Here is a 7,632-nt window from a genome sequence, read left to right as displayed (position 1 = left end):
CAAATGGTGCGGTCAGGTCGCGTCCTTCCTTTTGTCTGCACAGACGACATAAAAGACAAGCCGGAGCTTTAATATCTGAGATATTTGACCAAATTGAATGCAGCACTGTCTGTTATTTTTGTCAACAAATGCTTTTAAAGAGGACTGAGTGCTCTGTGCAGAAGCTCACCTTATCCAGCTGTGCCAGACACCACAGTGGGAATATCACAACATGCTGGAGTGATTTTAACACCAGCTTTTTAAGTGGGAGTGGAGAAAACCCAGATGTGGGTAAGTGTTTTTCTGCTGAAGTGGGCAGGGTTAACCACAACTGTGGAGCTCGTGAGTGGAGAGGGTACAAAATGTGACAGTAGGTGGCAGGAAAGGGCTTTCTGACTCTCTCACACGCACACGCACACGCACACACCCCGCACACGCACCGTGCTTACTGTAATCCATTTTGCACTTGTGTGTGCCGGCTAAGCTAGATCTGAAATGGCAGTACTCCCATATGTGGGTGAAGGTTAATGGGTTGTAATCTGACCTATTTTACAGGAGCCAGTGTTGATGTAATCGCTCAATGCGATCGTTTCAGATTTAGTTCTTGCAGAAATCATTGTTCATACAGAGATCTGTGGATTTAACTAGGTGAGATGATATGACGGATGGTAATTATACCACTTCTTTCCATCCGTTGCATTGATCTGGTTCCTGTCAGCACTGCAGACCAGGCGACTGGTGTCCCAGTTTGAGAGCCAGCTGTAAAACACAGACCTCATTTCAATCTTTCTCTATCTCTGGGGCCCGACATTTGACTTTGGTTGTTATTCCAGGGAATTGGCACCACTTTCTTGGATCTGCCCTCCATAGAATCTTTATCTTAATATCCACTACTTCTGTCGCACATCAGCAGAAAGAGCGTTATCAGCGTTATGATGACAACTCATAAAATAAAGGCACAACGCTGGGATGCACCTGGTCCACCTGACCGTTGGTGCTATATCGACCAGCAGATGTGATCGTTTGGAATGAAATCGTTTTATTTTTATTATTTCAATGTCAATATCTTATTTATTTATTTTATCAATTTCTCCAAAATTTATTTGATGTAGATTTTAAGTATTTTGCTTCAACAATTCATAAGAACAAAACATGATTCAGATATTTCTTGCAGCTGTTTTGGCACCGAACTGAACTGAAAATGAATGAACTGAAATTTTACTGTATCTGATACAGAGTCAGTGATGTTTGCAGGCGCTGAGACGATAGATTGGCATTACTACGTGGAAATAAGCCTGCTACTACGAAAAGATCAAATGACACAGGAGAACCCTAAGGCCCAGGAAATGCACACGATGCTAACTGCTAACTGCTAACTGGTAACTGCTCCTTGCTTAATTTCCTCCCTTCCTCATCACTATTACATTTTCTGGGTGTAGATGGGCTCGGCTGCAAGTCGTCGCCCACGGGTGAGGATGAAAGTGTCTGGATTGCAGTCACAGATGGTTCTAAATCCAACAAACAATACTGTAAACAGCCAGACAAAATGTCTGGAGTCTATATGCAACTGTACGACATTCCCCACATTCATTATCCAGTTATCTGAGGTGATTATAGAGACTTGAACCTGAAGCATTTGTCCCTATTGACTCCCACTTTTTAATTTTCTTGCCTCTTTTATTTGACTTTTGTTTTAGACACAGAGCCATGGTTACCATGGCGATGGTGATGAAAAGCCAGGCAGCTGCAACTAAAGGCAAATTCTTCAGATGTGACAAAAAAGCGGCTAAAAACCAAAAGAATGATCTCAGAATAGCACTGGGAAAGGAATTCCGGCACTAAAAGAGCCAAATGACAGTGATCAGAACTCATCTGTGGCGCTGTTTGAAATGCTCATTTCTACTTGGAGCTCCAGCTCTGCAGCAGGAAGTGAGCGTGTCTCACTCTGGCAGACAGCACGATAAGCTTGCCAGTTCCACTCTGGTGCCGGCTGAAAGTCACAGAACAGGCTACAACACTGGCAGCATGCTGACCACCACCATCATATTTCATCTAAACCTGGATAATCTCTGCAACAATCAAAAAGACATGAGTCCCCTGGAAGAGGGGGGGGGGGGGGGGGGGGGGACACGTCAGGATTTATCTGTGGACATCGCTTGTGGAGAAGCAACTCACAGTCTTCTTATGAGACAAAAGTATCAATATCAGCATGGAATTATTATATTATATATCTTTAGAATGTTGACCATGAATAATACATGGAAATTTAAAATGAAGTATTTTGTGGTGCCATAGAGAGAAAATAATCTGTATCTACTGCTGATGTCTGTTATCTGCCCACAAGCAAAATACAGACACCTCAACCCTGATCGATCCGTTCTAGATGTTCTTTGTGCGTGCATGCATCTCTGTGTGTGTGTGTGTGTGTGTGTGTGTGTGTGTGTATGAGAGAGAGAGAGAGAGTAGGAGGAGGAGGAACCGTCCACCACAGATGAGTTCTTTTGTTGCCTCTCTCTGCCTGATCTTCTCTCTTCTTCTGATCTCTGCCCTCTTTAGTGTCTCATCCACTCAAACATAAAAAATTGTTCTGCCAGCATTGCAACGAGGATCTCCACACATTTCATTGTGCACATGTATTACGCCTGCAGCTTCTTGTGAATGTTGTGAGTCTTGTAACACAATAAATAACGTCTGTTCAGCTGTTGCCTTTAGAGCCTTTAGAACCTTTAGAGCCTCGAATGCCACAAATGTCTTAAATTTCCTGAGAAGAAAAGAGAATTGGATGCTAAACTGAGATATAGAACATTAAAACTTTACATTTGTACCACTATGATAATGCAAATAATAAAGAATAATTTCTGATTTTATTAATGTTTTAAGATGCAGAAGAACTTAAGATCTGTCCCTGCTGCTAACTCTTTAAACGTTCAACAAAAAAACTATTGGACAATTTTGTCACAAGGGTAAAAAATGTATATAGACAAGGCTTTCCACTAAAAGTGATAAAAACATCATTCAATCATGAAAAAAAACAGCTTTCTTTAAGACACTAAAGTAGACCCTGATTGTTGTGGGGGGGCTCTTAAAGGCACATTTGAAGAATTTGATGCGAGTGTGTCTGGACAGACTAAAACTACGTATGCGTCCATCTTTTCAAGTGGTTTGATGCTAAATAACCCAAAATAAATTACTCTGAATGATGTGAAATTGTGGTTAATGGGCATAAATTTAGAGTGTTAACAAGCTAATAAAAAATAAAGTCTTATTTGGCGCCAGGAATAAAAACCTTAAACTGGTCCTTTAAGTGCTGAACACCAGACTGGGAGAGTTCTGGGCTTGGACCGTTTTTACTGCCAGCTCACGTAAATGCACCCATCTGTCTGCACTCGCTGCTTTGTCTCCAGGGCCACAAACAGGAAGCACATCCTATGTTCTGACTGCAGGCTGCACACACAAACGCGCACACATTCCACAGGATGTCCACCTAATCCCAGCTAGGGGGCATGGGGGGGTCTGGTCACCCTGCTGGATGCTTCACATATATTTCCACCTGATTTCATCCTCTATCCCAACGGAGATCCCTAAAAATGGCCACTTTCATCCCACAGGAGAGGCCAGGCTTTTGGGGAATTTTCCGTATGAGCTCCTGCACTTGTAATGAACACAGATCATTTGTCCAGTTCAGATCTGTCACACAACAACTGAGCAGGAACCTGTTCCGACAGGCGAGGAGCTCATGACATCTGAAGGTGTTTCCCCCTTTCTCACACTTCTTACATGTGACCACCATTTTCTTCAAAACTATTAGATGAAAGAAACCCAAAATTCTGGATTTGGGATGCGTAATCTGGATTTTAATTGAGGATCAGTGCTGAGTCTGACTGAAGCCGCTCCAAAGTAGTTTAAATCCCCAAAAGCTGATGTGAAGGTAAGCTGACATTAACTCCATCCCCTTGTGATCGCCGGGGTGTTTCCTACAACTGTAGAGCATCTGCAGCCTGCTCAGGCCGTTATAAATATTCCATCCTGTGGAATATTCCGTCCACTGTTGCAAATACTCTATTCGCTAGTAGCAAAAGCACCACAATCTACAGTTGAGTTTGACTTCAGTTGTTAGTAGACTTATTAACTTAATTGGCCAAAGGTGCAGAAGCACACGATGATGCATTTGGGTCATTTTTACAGCACAGGGGGAAAAAAGGGGATAAAAAAATGAAAAGCTGACATTTGCCAAAGCTTTCATGTCTTGACACAAGTTAGATCATTATACTCAACGAGAGTTTTCCAACCAGCGGCAGAAGTTGCAGCATAAACAGTGTGAGAATGACTTTCATACGTTTTTCCAGCCACATGTGCGGCATCACAGCGCCGCGGTCCTCCATAATGGGGCGTTTGCTCATGCTTAATTGCAAACACACTTATCGCCGCTGGACTCCTGTTTTAAAGTTACGCACAGTTTACACGCGTGGCCGAATTAAGCTTCTGCTGGTGAGAAACAATCGCTGATGGTCAAAACGTGCTAATTATGCACGGGTGCATCGCAACTGGCAGGTAATTGTACATGATAGCTGTGTTTTTATTTCGATAGTTAAGCGTTAAGCATGCAGAGTCCCCTCAGAAACAGAAACCCCCCCCGGTCTGCTTTTCACCACTGGCGTATAGACATTTTCTAAGATTTTTGTCGCATCCTTGGAGCGCTAACAGCCTTGTTGAGGGGTTGACAATTGGGTTTTGGTTAAGTTTTGGAAAGTCAGGGTGCTGCATGTTCCGCTTGGAACAGAGAAGCATTTATCACCACAACAACTCCCTTTACCAGGGAGTATTCCGTAGACCAGTGCTCCCCCTCCATACGTCAGTCACCCACCTCTCTTTCAGCCTCCCTCTCTCCTTTTCCACAAACTCTTTCCCAGCCCTGAGTCAATCACACACCAACTACAGCAGGAGCGTTTTATTTAGCAGCAGCGCTAATCGCAGGTTTTCTGGTGGAAGGGGTATTCAGACGAGGCCAGTTGGTCTGTGCAGCACTTTTTAATGCCAGCATTCGCTCCTCATTATGGAGCCTCAACAATTGTGTTGAATATAAAATAGGTTTCAGCCGTTGCGTGATTTAATTTGCCCGGAGGAGGGGGAACCCTGGTCGACCTCAGCCGTCTGCAGAGGTCATCCTCAACCAAACATAATTCCCACTGAGGCCATTAGACGTTTCTCTAGAGCCCCTTTTACCGAGACCAAACCTAAAATTGACAAGCGCAACTCAGGGCAAGAATCAATGCAACAGATGCAACCGTTGCTCCCAGCATTATGGAAGGAAGCTGAAAAAACCTTGTTCAGATGCAGGAAAACTGAATTCCACCTAAAATGAAGCACATGTGAGGAGGCAGCTGTGGGCAACGGGGTCTCATCTAGACACAGGCGCACATTTACACAACGATACTGGTCAAAGACTGCAGAGCAGGGCTTTCCTTTTTCCCTCTACATCTACATTTAGCAATGGAAGTTATCCACCCACCTGCACATGTGCTGTAATATGTCTGCCAACTTAGATTTATGAGCCACCTCCCACACACACACACACACACACACAAACTTGCACAGATGTCGAGCGACCACAGAGGAAATGTGGGTGTCCACATTGATAGCAATTGCTAGTTTTGGGCTGCTATTTTGAAATAAAATCTGATTATAGCGGATGAGCAGTGGTTTGGGACAAAATCTTGGTCATCATGATGTATTTATAATGTCCAGGTATGATCCAACCCTTCATAGATGTTAAATGTACATAATAGCTATTGACAGGTGTCACATTAAAGCAGGCTACATGCGCAGACATGCATGGGCATGGTCAGAAACACTGTTAGAGGTTAGGTTTTACAGATTTTGAGGTCTCTCCATCGTGTCGTTAGTTAGCGTGCTGGGGACTAGACGCCTGTTCAGCCCCATCAGCACAGGAGCTCCTGTCTCCTTCCCAAGGTGACTTTTCTGCTGCTGGCAGGAGAAGTCATGAAACCAGCTCCCTGGACGCCGTCTCTCTCTCCTTCTCCCACACACATCCTCCTGACACCACTCTCGCTGCTTTTATTGCAGCAAAGATGCCAAACCGGTGTTTCCTCAACTTCCTCTTCACCACATTTCTGCAATTGCAGAGGGAAATCATAGAGGCCTACCTGTCCATCCCAGCCATATCTGTGCCAGTATTCAAATTGAGGCGTTCCTTCCGTGCCGGCATATGAAACGGCTGACCTCTTCCCTCTTTCAGCTCTCAGAGTGGAGAGCATCCACCAACGCAGGAGCACACACACCTCCCACACAATCTCTCTCGCATGGCAGAGGAGGAACTGGGCTGTAATATTACACACAACTTCTGTTTGGAAACGGCAGGTGTGTGTGTGTGTGTGTGTGTGTGTGTGTGTGTGTGTGTGTGTGTGTGTGTGCGTGTGTGTGTGACCATAGGTGTGGGCAAATAGGCCACTGTCCAGTCTACAGTAGGTCACCTATTTTGGTCCAGCTTAATACTCCACTAATTTGCCCCTCTCTCTTTCTCTGTGTGTATTTCTTGGTCACTCGTTCTTTCTGCTAATAGATTAAGAGGATTCAAATCGGCTGCTACAGTATTAAGGGTGCAGAGCGTCCACCCATGTACACACACCCACATGCACAGATTGCTGTCCCTACAGTGACTACAGCATGGACATTTGTATTCCCAGTAGAACTACCATAAAGACCTGGGCTGGCCTTGTCCTAAACCCCCCCAAAACAACTAAACCAACTTTTCATTTGTTGACCCCCCCCCCCCCTCCCAAAGTGGTCTGAGTCTCAACAAAGCTTTTTTACACTGTTACACATTTTACAGCAACGGTCTCGCCACAGTTCCACTGAAATTCCAGCTCACATATTTATGATATTATATTATCATATTCTTCTTTGGATTCTAGGTTTAATGCAAACAGAAAGGAAACACGTACAACTAGAATAACCTCAGTTATTGAATGCAATATGCTGCAGATTAAAGATCCTTTTGGGCCACAGCAGCAGTGGCAGCAGCAGCATCCTGATAAGCCTCCACCACCCTGCAACTTAAAAAAAAAAACCCTCGTCATCACTCCAAACACGCAAGTGTAACACCTCAGATGACCTTCACAGCCCAAACCAACCCCATGCGGGGACAAGTCGGCGGTGACAAAGCAGGAAGTTGCTGCCCACCCAAGCCTATCTTACCTTTGTGACAGTCATGCAGAAACAGTGGGTGAGGAGCAGGACGGTGTCCCCTTCAAGCTGAGAGCGAACCACCGCAGGAGTGGAGAGAGTGATGAGGAGGAGAGGAGGGCAGCTTTGCTGAATATGCAGAGAGAGGGAGAGAGAGGGAGAGAGAGAGAGGGAGAGGTGGGGGTGGGAGGGAGGAGGAGGGGACAGACAGGTTAGTGTGTCTGGCTGAGTGAGCAGGCGGAGATGGACTGCTGCTGCAGTGAAGTCATGGCTGGCAGGCGGTGTTACCACAACAGGGAGAAGCTCCTCGCTAGGATACACCTCTCCCCCCTCCCTCACCGCTCAAACCCACACACACACACACACACACACACACACGCATGCATATACTGGCACGATGCAGACACAGTGTGGATCTCCTGCTCTGACTTCTACTACGTGATTAGTCAC

The sequence above is a fragment of the Takifugu rubripes genome, chromosome 13 (assembly GCF_901000725.2).
Source record: "Takifugu rubripes chromosome 13, fTakRub1.2, whole genome shotgun sequence".
NCBI lineage: Eukaryota > Metazoa > Chordata > Actinopteri > Tetraodontiformes > Tetraodontidae > Takifugu > Takifugu rubripes.
Note: the sequence above shows the minus strand (reverse complement) of the source record.